The sequence below is a fragment of the Pelecanus crispus genome, chromosome 8, assembly GCF_030463565.1.
Source record: "Pelecanus crispus isolate bPelCri1 chromosome 8, bPelCri1.pri, whole genome shotgun sequence".
In the NCBI taxonomy this organism is placed as follows: domain Eukaryota; kingdom Metazoa; phylum Chordata; class Aves; order Pelecaniformes; family Pelecanidae; genus Pelecanus; species Pelecanus crispus.
Window position 1 is genome coordinate 8,137,484 of NC_134650.1, and position 12,264 is coordinate 8,149,747.

At 43.7% G+C, this 12,264-nt stretch overlaps 1 protein-coding gene across 4 annotated transcripts in view; it reads left to right on the forward strand.

Annotated features, from left to right (window-relative positions):
* The window catches only part of GRIA1 (glutamate ionotropic receptor AMPA type subunit 1), a 132,628-nt gene that overhangs the window by 53,274 nt on the left and 67,090 nt on the right, over positions 1-12,264 (forward strand). The window lies entirely within an intron of this gene.

Sequence of the window (12,264 nt, forward strand, 5' to 3'; positions counted from 1 at the left end):
TGTGCGGTGTCACCGCTCCCAAATGATGAATGGCCTCAAGTTTCTAACAACTTCTCTTCCTGTGCTCTGGCTGGCCTCCCCACAATTTGCATTTATGCAGAATGTTTTACATGATCTCTCTTGCTCTCTGCAGTTCACTAGAGAGTCTCTTTCTTCAGGAGTGTAAAAATTCTCCCAGAGTGGAAATAAGTAGAGAAGGTGTTTGTATGTAACTAGGCATGTCAGGAAGAGATCTCAGTGTTTTCCTCATGTTAAGGATGCTCCCACGTTCTTCTCCCTAAGACACACATCCCATTTTTCCAGACTACTTTCTCAGTCCTGTTGACAGTGCAGGCTGTTCAAGATGAGATGTTCCTGGTATCTTCACTGGCCTCTATGTAGAGAAGATGACTTAGTATTTTTCACTAGCTTAAATCTTTACTGTAAACAATGAAGCTCTGCAAATGAAACATCTGGTAGAAAAGCCCTTCCCAAAGTTACTGTCTCTCTAGAAAACATTATTATAATGCCTTGTGTCTGAGAATTTGACGCCAGCTGCCACTAACATTAATGGGAATGAATTGCCTAAGGATGTTTTAGGCAAAAGGTGTGCATCCAAGGTGGTTTTATATAATTGGCGATGTGCTTTGCAGCTTCTCCCACCTCTTGGGCCTTGGTCCTGGGACGTTCATTTCTGCATGGGACCATCTTGTTATGGGAGACAATTTTTATGCATCCAAGCACAAGTTCAGAAGACTGTAGCTGTAAAAGCCCCCTCTGTCATTCTGGTAAAATGACGGATTTTACCCAAGATTTTTTAGGAAAATCTCGAATTCCATTTTATTTCCAGTGAAGGTATTGCTATGTTGTCAGCTCTGGGGTTGTATTTTTGGTATTTTGGGTCACATTCACACAGGGCCTTCAGGTCTATCCACAGGTTTGTTGGAGCAGTGGGGCAGAGAGTGGAGTTCCCCCATCCCCACTGTTTGCACGGCTCAGCAGGATGGATGCTTTCACCTCCTTCAAGAGGGAAGCTGCCCTCTACAGCTGCTTGCAGCCCCGGTTTAACAAGTATCACCTCTCCGTAGAAGCTCCATCTGGGCAGGCTAGCTAGATGCACTTCATGTAAACTGTTTGTTCCACCACCCACAACGAGCTATTCGCACAGAAGTTTCACCAGAGACCATAAAATTGCAAACCATAGGTCCAGATCTTGCCATCTGTCGCAGTTCTGCATTTCTGCTCCCCAGACAGCACAGTCTCCCACTGGGTTTAAAAGATCCCAAGCTTAAACTTGTTTGTTTGGGATTTTACAAAAAACCTGGTGCTCAGAGGCACTGCAGAAATAAAAATGTGGTAGCTATTATCATTTATTGCCCTCGCAATGCAGACAGGATTAAAGCTGTTCTAATGACAGGGAAGAAATGGTAATATTCCCCCTGACATTAAGTAGGCCTGAAGAAAGCTATGAGCACAATGGAATGGAACATTAATGTGAAAAGGAAAAATAAAAACCCTACGAGAAATGACTATAGCAAAGAACCACCAAGGGAGGCACTTAAGCCCACAAAAGCCAGCACTCTCAGATGTCAAAGGATCTTGTCATTCTGCACCTAACTCAGCCCTTGCTGAGGTGTTAAATGGGGTTTCAAAACCATTCGGCTTTCACAGACCTTAGGTGAATACGATATACAACTGGGTAGCACAAAAGGGTTGTGCTCTAGAGGCTTAACCCTTGCATGCTGGGTGTAGTTTGCTGGGTTTGTACCTTTGCCGCTCCTCTTTTCAGAAGACTCTAATGGCTCCAGTGATTGCTCCTCTTTTCAGAGGGCAGTTTTGGAGCAGCAATGGCACGTGTAGGTTTTGGAGCATCTGCCTTGCTAGCTCAGCAGATACCTGTAATGTAGCCTTGAAAATTTATAGAAAACGTGGACATTCATAAATAAGGTGTCAGACAGCTGATGGGTTTAAGTACTGCTTCCCATTTCCAGTGTCCAGGGACAAGATGCTCTGTCCTGTATGTGAGAGGTTTTCTTTGAAGAATGCTTTGTCCTGGATAAGTGCAAGTTCTTCCTTCTTTGCCCAGACCAGTGAGACGGTATTGCTGTAGAGAGGTGAGCTTGGTGGTGCTCTCCCCACACAACGTACCCTGTGTTTTTTGTCTGCTGCCTTCTATTTTTAAATGAGCAGGGAGTCAAATGTCAGAAATGCCAACAATAGCTTACCAGGAGAGGCAAACATCCCCTGTGCCCCCTGACAGCCTGCATCAGCCAGCCTTCCTCCTAGGATGGGAGATATTTTAAGATAGAGCACACACAAGACATCATCACTACTGAAAAGATCAATCAGGTTAGGGAAAATTCTCATGGTTCTCCTTTTAGGTCCCTCCTTATCCTTTGTTTTACTTTCTGTGGTGAGCCAGCCGTATCGTTTCTCTCCTCTCTGCTGGGAAGGTAGTTCTCTACTCCGAGGAGGCTATTCAGTGGCTTGTTTTATTGCTATTTAACATGTATACATTACAGTACCTCACAGAGGCCTCGTAGTATGTTCCAGGCATCCTACAAACACATGCAGAGTGGCAGTTGCATCTATAGCGGGTACCCATGTGTGGGGAATAACTGGATAAGTGTAATTCTGAGCCAATTAGAATTAATAATAATGCCCACACATCCTACGTAGGTGTATGTGATATGGCATACCCCTATGTTTCTTTGAAGGAAACACACCCCTGGCGTTTAAAAAAGGGTTGTTTAGGGGCTTTTCTTGTCAATTTAAAAAATTAGGAAAGGGAGTCGGTGTTTAAGGAAATATAAAGATCTCTTTTCATATAGATCCAAAGCAGGGATTAAAAGCTGGGCACACCAGGACCATGCCAAACCTGACTTTACAGAGTTTAACACCTGCTTTGCCTGGCTGCAGCTGATCACATAGGCTGAAGAGCATTAGGGATCTGACCCCTGAGACCAAGAAACCCAGTGATTGCACCTGAGTATGAATATATGCCCAGAAAGTGTTTAGGACCACGGAGGTCTCATTGCAGAAGGTGTGCATGCATGCATGTGTGTTTTGTCAGGTTCTTTGGCTTCTTTGAATAGAAAAAGGTGGAGTGTTAATAAATGAAGTTGTTAATTTCCAGTCTGTTATCAAGAAAGCTTTAAAATTAGTTGTGTTAGTTCGGTGGCATGTAAGGATAAGGTTTTATGCACTGTAGCACAAAACAATTAAAAGTTGCAAATTTAGAAGCAGGAATGGAAAAAAAAATAGAGACAGGGGAAAGGAGAAGGGATTATAGGTGCTCACCTCTGGCTGCATGGGGAGAAGCAGGCTCAGGGGATGAGACCACATCATCGCTGCCATGAGAGCTTTGGTGTGTAGTTGTCCAGGTGCTGTGATCCGAACCGCTGCGTGTGACTTGTCATTTGCAAACAGCATACGCTTTCAGCACGTGTCATGTATCTTGCTAGTGAAAGCTCAGTGTCTGGAAGGCAAATGTTTAAAGCCACCGTGAGAACTGTTAGAAGCAGAAAGGAGAGCTTTGTATACAGCGCAGACCTCAGCACTTCCAAGTGTTGGCTGAGATCCCAAAGCAGGCACAGAAAATACCATGTGTAGACCCAGGACCAGAGGAGGTCTGCTGGCCACCCGTTCTCTTGCTGTCACTGGTCACCAGATGAGACCACCTTACTCAGACCTGCTCTCCAAGTACAGCTGTTCTGACTGCTCATCTTGCTAATAAATGCATCGTTACGTCTCTGCATGGAAATAACCGTGTTGAAAGTTAGTCTGTTCTTCAGATGCCTGCCAAATCACAAAATTTGGTCCTGATGCTGTAATTTGCAGTATGGAATTCAGTGGCCCAAAAGACTGTAATCCTGTAGACTACAAATGGCCAAAGCCTCACACGGTAGGATTGTGATGGAAAATTAAAAGGTATGGAGTTGATGGGGCAGGGCGAAAGGCTGATACAAAGCTGCAGCTAAAAACAGTCTTGATCGCTACCTTCATTACAAACCTGGAAGAAGGAGCATATATAACAAAACTGAACTCCATGCCTGGAGCAGACTTCAGGGAAGGGCTAACACAGACATTATTATGAGCAGGAAATAATCCTAAAAAAACCCAGAAACAATGCAGTTGAGAAAATTTACCAAATTACTGTTTTCTCAATTGAAGGCAACAACACGAGTCTCAGGAATGCCACAGGGAACACATCAGAGACTGAGACATCAGTTTGGCTTCCAAACTGGCACATCTGCAAAAGCACAGACTGGAGAATATTTAGGAATATCTATGCAGGTGTTTCATGAAGCAGGGGGACATGGGACCAAAACTGTAATTATCGGGATGAAGATTAAGAAAGGAGTTGTTGAGGTAGTCACTAACACCCTCCTTCCCCGATGGAAGTTGCATTAATGTTGGAATAACTTTTCCAGGGAAAATCCATAGTCTGTTTTTTGCATTGCAGCCTGCAAACAGTTTCAAGACAAACACAAAATTCTCATCAGAACCTGAGGCTTGCACTGAAGACCGTCGCAGGCTTTAATGTCTAGAAAAACTGCCGTGAACAGATATAATGTATTAGGGAAAGAAAAGAAGCTATTAAAGACAAAATGCATTTCATCTGCAGTGAGCTCTTCTTTATCTGACACATTTGCTTTCTGCTATTGCTTATCTTCCCCCCTCCCACCCCTTACTCCCCTCTTTGTACTGTTTTAATAATTCAGCTCTTACAGCCCAGAATTAAATGTTGTGCTGACCTAAGAGCAGTGTGCTATGTACCGTATTAACATGCTGTGGTTTTGGTGCTTTGTTCTTCTCCTCCGTTGTTCTTCATGCTCCCCACCAGAAAGCTGCACTGTGATATGGTACTTAGTTTTCTTAGTATAGCACTATCTGCAGAAGGACCACTATAATACAAAAGGCCATCTAATAAAGCAGCAAAAGCAAAATTGGTTCAACCCTCATCCCTCGCCTCCTTTTATAATATCACTGTCACTTTTTCATTTGTAGTAATCTTGCTTTAATATTTATGACTCTGCTTCAGACATGGAGAGTTCAATGAGGACAAATTTTTGGTTTTCTATGTCATTGTAGGAGGTTAGGTGAAAGCAGGGATAGCTGGTCTTCCAGAGCCCATGGGGTCCATAGCAATATCCATCTGCGGCTGGGACCCTGTGAGGCATCGCCCCCTCTTTCTAGGGGAGCTGCAGAGGAGCTCAAGGTGAGGGTTGCAAGCAGAAGATAGTAGCTGGTTTTGTAGAGCTTCTGCTGCTCCATGGCAACCCAGCATGGCCAGCGTCTTCTGCTTGCTTCTTTCTGGACACAGAGTAAAGCTGGACTGCCCAGCAGCCCTGCTGCCAGCTCAGGCTTGCTGGCAGTGTGAGATGGTTCTGGCACATGTGTCAACATCAAACTGCTCAAAAGCTGAAGAGCCACAGGTGGGCCATCCCTGGGCTCCAGAAGCAGGAGATGTACTTTTCATTAATTAAATATGGTGATTTTCAATGACATAATGTACCATAAAAGGATCTCAGAAGACTGCGTCCCAACTGGGTTTGCTTGCCATAGTTTGACAGCTAGCTGTACCCCAGAAATGAGCCAGACTGGCATGCAGGAAAAGAAAATCTTTTTTAAAAGGCTCCCATTTTTAAAACTGAGACAAGGTGGAAAGGTCAGATCCTCTATTAGAGCTGAAAAATACAGAATTGTTTCCAGGCACCAAAGCCCTTCTGTATGTCTTTTCAAAAAAAGTTATGAAGGCAGGGAGTGCTGTGGAAAAGCTGTGGCTCTGGTATGGGACACTGGAGAGATGAAGGCAGTAGACAGCAAGAACCTTACGCAGCTTGAAAGCATGGTATCAGTGCTTCAAGCTCAGAATATGGTCTTACTTTAGGTCTATACAAGCAAGGAGAAAGAGGCAGTCTCTGACCTGAGGGACGGGAACAAGTGGGGCTCAGAGAAAGGCAGTTGACTTCCTCCACCTCACAAGCAAAGATCCGAGTCAGGATTAGATAACAAACCTGAACCAGAGATGGCACTGGACCTGTTTCCCTTTACACATAATCTGGTCTGTTAGTCGCAGGACCCTCATCAGCCAACCTGCCCCTATTAGAATAATAACCTAATTCTAACCACAGAAGGAATGGGCTTGTGCGAAGTCTGAATGCTGCTTGATATGGGCATCGTGTCCTTTCCAGTGGTGTCTCTGTTCTCTTTCCATGGGTTAGCCATCATTTGAAGGCTACTCAGAAAATACAGATGTCAACTGACATTTTATTTAAGGGCACATCCAAGTCTGTGACCCCAGAAGTCCCAGGTTTCAGCAGAGACATGCCCATGTCTCCTCTGGGTTCTTGTCCAGGACCTGTGAGAAGATACTCATAATCTCAGAGTGTTTCATGTAGGGGATTTGCACCTAATTCCTATTAGAAGTGCTGCGATTATTCAGAAATAGTTTGAGTATTGACTGGAAACCCTTCAATATATTTAATTCTTAATTTTACATGATGCAACAAAATCTTAGCAATCCCCAAAGTAACAGTATGTTTAAAAACAAGCAAAGCAAACAAGGGAAGTCTTGTCAAACATCTTGTTTTTCCTTCTTTCCTTTTTTCAACAAGCTCAGTGACCCTGTTAAGACCTTTGATATTTGAATTTTCTCTTCCATTTTGTATGCTGTATAAGGACCACATTGGAAGACTCTAGCAGAAAAAGAAAAAGAGGTTTCAAGATATGAAGTACACAAGTGGAAGAGCTATGATTTTCAACCGGTCCCTTTGACAGAGAGGTTAAAGCCAACTTCCCATGGCCCTATCTTCCACTACCATGATTATAATTCAGAAGTGCACTTAAACAACTGAGACTCTATGTTGTTAATTTTTGTTGACAAAAGCACCATGCTATTTATGTTTCCTTAAACTCAGGCAGCATTCGAGAAAGAAGTATCCCAAATCCAATTTGGTCTCAAGGGAAACTTATAATTTGTCAGCCAGGCAAACTAAGACTTATTTGTCAGGCAGGTGAACTTAACTAAAAAAATTGAAGCTATCAGCATAAACAGTTATGAGCAGCTCTCAGTCATAGGTTATTGTTTAAATACGAGGGAAGGAAAGCAGATCTTGATGTAAAAATCAACACTACTGTCCAGCTTCCAAGATGGTCAGAGCAGCAGTGCAAGAAAATGATGGAAGGGACACACTTCTGTGTCTTTTATATATTTGAAAGAGAAACATGTATTTCTTGTGATATCACATCAGCCTGATTTGCAGCTGATCAGATATATGGGACATATCTGCTGTCAGCTAAATACATGCGTGGAGTGATGGGGGAGTGTAGAATCTGTTTGGCTTTCCCCTGCTAGAAAAATCTGTGGGAACATGCTGTCGTTGGGATGTGCTGAAGAGATGCGCTCTGGCACCTACGCCACACTGGAGAACTGTGAGGACAAACATTTGGGAGGAAAGCTGAGCTGATCCTAATTGAAGCAGACACTAGCGCTCTTTCATTGAAATTCCACCAGCTTTTCCAACCTGATGTCAGGTTCTCCATCACTGTGTGAGGGTCACCTCTAGGTAGGGCATGCTAAAAATAAATTACACATGCACGTCCCCCCTTGTCTTTCCCACATGTGCACACATATTTTCCAAGTGAGCAAAGAAAAGCATGTGGGAACTACTCCTTGACACCACTGTTGTCAATGAGTATGTTTTGCTGCAAGTGAGGGTTTTGCTTCTGTGTCCCAGGAGGTTTGGGCAGATGAAGGACGTGCTACATTGATATTGGGGCTGCAGGCTTTGCAGGGCTAGTGTTTAATAGCTTACAGAAGACAGTAGTCCGAGTTGACTATTTTACTACACTCAAAGCCTGGCCACACTCGTCCTGCAGTTTTTAAAAGGCATTCGTTAATTTGGTTTCTGGAGTACATTCTGTGTGTGCTGGATTGGGTGGTTTCAGATTTATTCTTATCTTGAAGTCTACATTTCCAATTTGCCTTTTTCTTTCCCTGCCTGCTTGGGCTATGAAGAGTAGTTTGCTCAAAATCCTGACAACATCTGCAGCTCAGCATTGTAGGAATGGCTTTCCTGGAAAGGGTGCGGTGTCTTCCCTCCTGGATGCTCCTCAGATATGACATCCTCCAGGGACATGAAGGGCTCTGAGATCTGGCAGGGACCATCTGGGCTTTTTTTCTCCTTCTGCAACAGAGAACATGAGTTGTTTGTAGGAAACATCTGGGGATATTTCGTTTAATCAGTTTTTTTACTGCTCTTGTGGCTTTGGGTATTAACACTGTCTCTGTTACTTCTGTTCTCTGGCAGAGGCACTCAGCAGTTGAGTCTCCCCAGAGTCAACTCAACCATATTATAGGCTCCCTCCAGGGGTAGCTGGGTGAAACTTAATGGTCCATGAGATACAAAAAGTCAGTAGAAATTATCTCATGTCCCCTTCTAGTCTTAAACTCAGTGAAATGGTGAAAATTCTGCTTCTAAAGGAAATGGCAGATGAGCAGTTGCCAGGATCTCCTACCAGGCTTCTTCTCCAGCTGTGTCTGTGGGGAGCATTTCCCTTTTTGCAGTCCTGTTTGCAGATTCTCAACAGAATTGCACCATTGTCACTCCTGGAGACCAGATCCTCATTCCCATCCTTCCACGCAGCCCATTTGCCCTTCCTCTTCCCTCAAATGCCAAGATTGTTTCAGCCCCGCTTTGTGATGAACATTTCTGAGAGAAACTTTTTGGTTTCCCTTCTGCTTTTACCAAAATCCAAATGAGATACTTGTTATATCTGATATCTGCCTTTCACATGGATCAGATCAAACCTCCAGTTCCAAAATATCTCTGGCCCTCCTAAGTGCAGAAATCAGTCTTATGCATCTACTCTCTCATGTCTGGTTGAGAGCTTTAGCAAAAAATAGTCTCCCAGAAATTTTTAAAAACTCAAAACATCTCTTTTGCTTTTCCTCTTCTGCAGAGAAAATGTGCAATTTAAAGTTGTGGGCATGTATTTTTCTTTTTCTTAGAAGCATTTGCAAAGGTGGCCAGAGCTGCCTCTCTTCAGCTGCCAAGTAGATGTCCTATCCTGCGTGTGTTTTCAATAAAATCAGTGTTTCCTCTCTCCGATTTAAATGCTTCACCTTGAATATTTCCATATGAAAAGAGAAACTTGAGTTAAATTGCAGGACTAGAAATCCTAGAGTCTGGGGATTTCAAGCATGAGTGAAGCACGCGTGTTTTTTCCTCGTCTGAATTCAAGGACACACCAGCTCCACAACGGCTACCTTTCCACAGAGGGAGAGGGGAGGCCTCCTCCTGCTTGCTCTACTACATCAGTCACTTTTTAACTAACTTACAAAGTTATTTTGATTTTTTACTATAAGTTAGAAGTGTTTTTAGAACAGTCTGAGGAGCTGTCACCTCAACTGGCTGCAACAGGCACTGCGGAGTTGTGTCCAAAGAACAGACGGTTGTCTCTGGGTTGTCTTTTCAGTGTAACCAGGTGACAATCAAGTTAATGCCTCTGCTTTTACCTAATTTTATTTGTGGAATGGCACTAGGGAGCCTCAGTGAGAGATCCTGTGCCTGGAGAAGGAGGGATATGGGACATCCATGGTGCTTGGTGCAGCACACACTGGGAATGTCCCAGCCAGAGGTCCCAACCTGATCAATTATACAAGACTGATCAGGGAGAATATGGTAGTAGTTGCCATGGTTATCAATCATTATGAACTATATTTTCTGAGGGCTTGTTTAGAGGAAAACTTTTCTATAATTAATTACAAGTTCACTGTAAGATAATAGCATAGGTCCAGCCCAGAATAGATGTTCTCTGTCCTTCTTTCCCTTTGTGCAGCCCAGAGGCCAAGAGTAGCACATGCAAACTATCACAAATGTCTGCATTTACATCCACGTGAGCACTCCACTCATCACTCATGCTCACATCCTTGGATATGCAGATATTTATGCTGTTGCATTTCACTCAGTTTCCTGCCTGCAGGAATGAGCTTTGGAGGCTGAACTGTCCAAATTCAACTGCTAGAGCCAATTACCAGATTGACTGCAACTCTATTCTGTAGGAAAAGCCAGGCTGTAGCCATCTAGCTGTGAACAGGTAGTTGGCACAAGGCTTGCGAAGTGTGATGTGATCACCAGCCAGTTGACCAGAAGAGCTCAACTTCTTGGACCTTCCATTCCAGCATGATCTTTATCCCTTTTATGTTTCTCAATCTTTAAGAAAAGCATCAGTCAGAGGCTAGTGACTGCTAAGGAACTGTCAAGCTTCCTCCCCACTAGAAAAACAAAGAGTTTAAAATATTTGCTTCCTCTAGTTAAGGTTTACAATTCTTAATAGCATGTTATTAGGAAGTTGCAGAGCAATCAAATGAGAACACAATTGTTAATAAATTTGCTTAATAAAACAATTAAAGCAAATATAAAGAAATTCCAACTAACTCTTAGTGTATTAAATAAATGGCAAGTAGCTCCTTTTTAGTCATGCCGGGTAAATTAATTTGGAACATCTGTAATTTAAAATAGTCCCAAGATTTAAATAATTTTGCAGTCACCACTTTTACATCATGCCAAGTTCAGTCCCAGAAAGGTGGCGGCAGTTCTCACTCTTTTCATTTTTCCAGATTAATTGACACAACAGTTTCTTTGTTGTTCTTTGGGTGATAACCCTCAGCAAGTCTTTTATTTTTCCAAATTATCTGCCTTGTCCATGACCCCTCTTAGTCTGAAAGTACAAAGTGAGCTAAGGTTCCTTCCAAACTTACTAATGATAAAGACTGTTAGTTCTCCCAGTCATCTTTGGTGCAATCTGTTTCAAACGCTGGGATTGATGAATGTCTCAGAACAGTGTAGGAGGGTTGCCTGAGCATGACTGAGCCAAAGAGTTTAAAAAAAAAATCTAAAAAATAATAGATTAATTTCAAATAGAAAATAAAATACAAGGAAGCCATGGCTTACCTAAAACAAAACAAAACAAAACAAGCCAGCTAAATTTATTGTCTGGATTATTAATTGTGCTGGATTTTTCAGCTGCCCCGAGAATGTCACTTTAATCACTCAGTGAGTCTGAAGCCTGGGTCTCCAGAGATCATGTTCTGATCTCTCACATATGGTATATCGCAGTGTTCATTAGACCCACTGGTCCAGTCACATGGAAATGGTGTTCAGACTATTTCTATCTGTGTCTGTTACTTTTCTTCCTGAATGTGTCAGTCTCATGATGAGGCCAGTGACTCCAGCTGATACAGACACAATTGCTGATTGCAAAGAGAGAGACTGCCATGAAAATAAAGAGAAGAGAGTTTTGTTTCCATCATGGTTCAGGCTTCACGAGAAGTCCCTGCCCCACAGAAATACAAATCCCCTTGGGGGAGGAGGGTGCTGAGGCATGTGAGAAGACACTGAGTGGCAAAAAGAGGATGGGTGACCCTGGGGACGAACTGCTGGGCTGGGATGTCCAAAACCTGAGCTCAACTCCCAGAGGAAGGAAAAATTCTCACCAGTGTCATGAGATTCAGTTCTCAGCTCTCAACACTCTGCACTGATTCAAAAACCTGGCTGCTTCATTTTGGTGGTGAGATGGGAGTGGGGATTTGCTTTGCACAGTGGGAAGCAGGATTTCTTGCTCTTCCCTCTGAATATTTGATGCTGGCAGTAGAGAAGTGAGGAACGGGGTAATCTTATCCAGGACAGCTGTAAGCCAGTCAGGGATGACTTCTGGTCCCCGCTGGAGGGACAGAGCTTGGATGGAGCCCAGCTAAGGATGAAGGAAGCTCATGTTTAGGAGCCTGTCTCCAGCTACAAGTGCAGAAGGTTCAGCGCTGGCGGCTACCAGCAGAAACCAGGTCAAGGGATTCCCAAGCAGTGCAGAGCACTTGCCAGGGGACCCCAAAATGTCACATCCAACTTCTCACCCTACACTCTGTTGGGGGGGGCTGGCAAGTGATGTGTGAAGTGTTGAGTCAGTGTAAATGTCACAGCCAAAGGTCTTCAGTGTCGGAGTGGCAAGGGGAGGAGACACTAGTGCCAGGAGTTCTGACACAGGGAAAACGCTGTCTCTGCCACCACCTCCATCCTGGAGACTTATTGACTAAAACCTGGGATGCGCCATAAACAGGAGTGATATTAAACGAGTCTGACTGTCTCAGGGGCTAAGTTTTACAACCCAAAGTGTGAACTCTCTCTGCCTCACCGAGATCCTGAGGCATTTTTCCAGCAGCTCCCACGATCTCATTAAGTGGTCTCCTGAGAAGGCCTCCAACCCAACAGAGCCCTCCCTGTG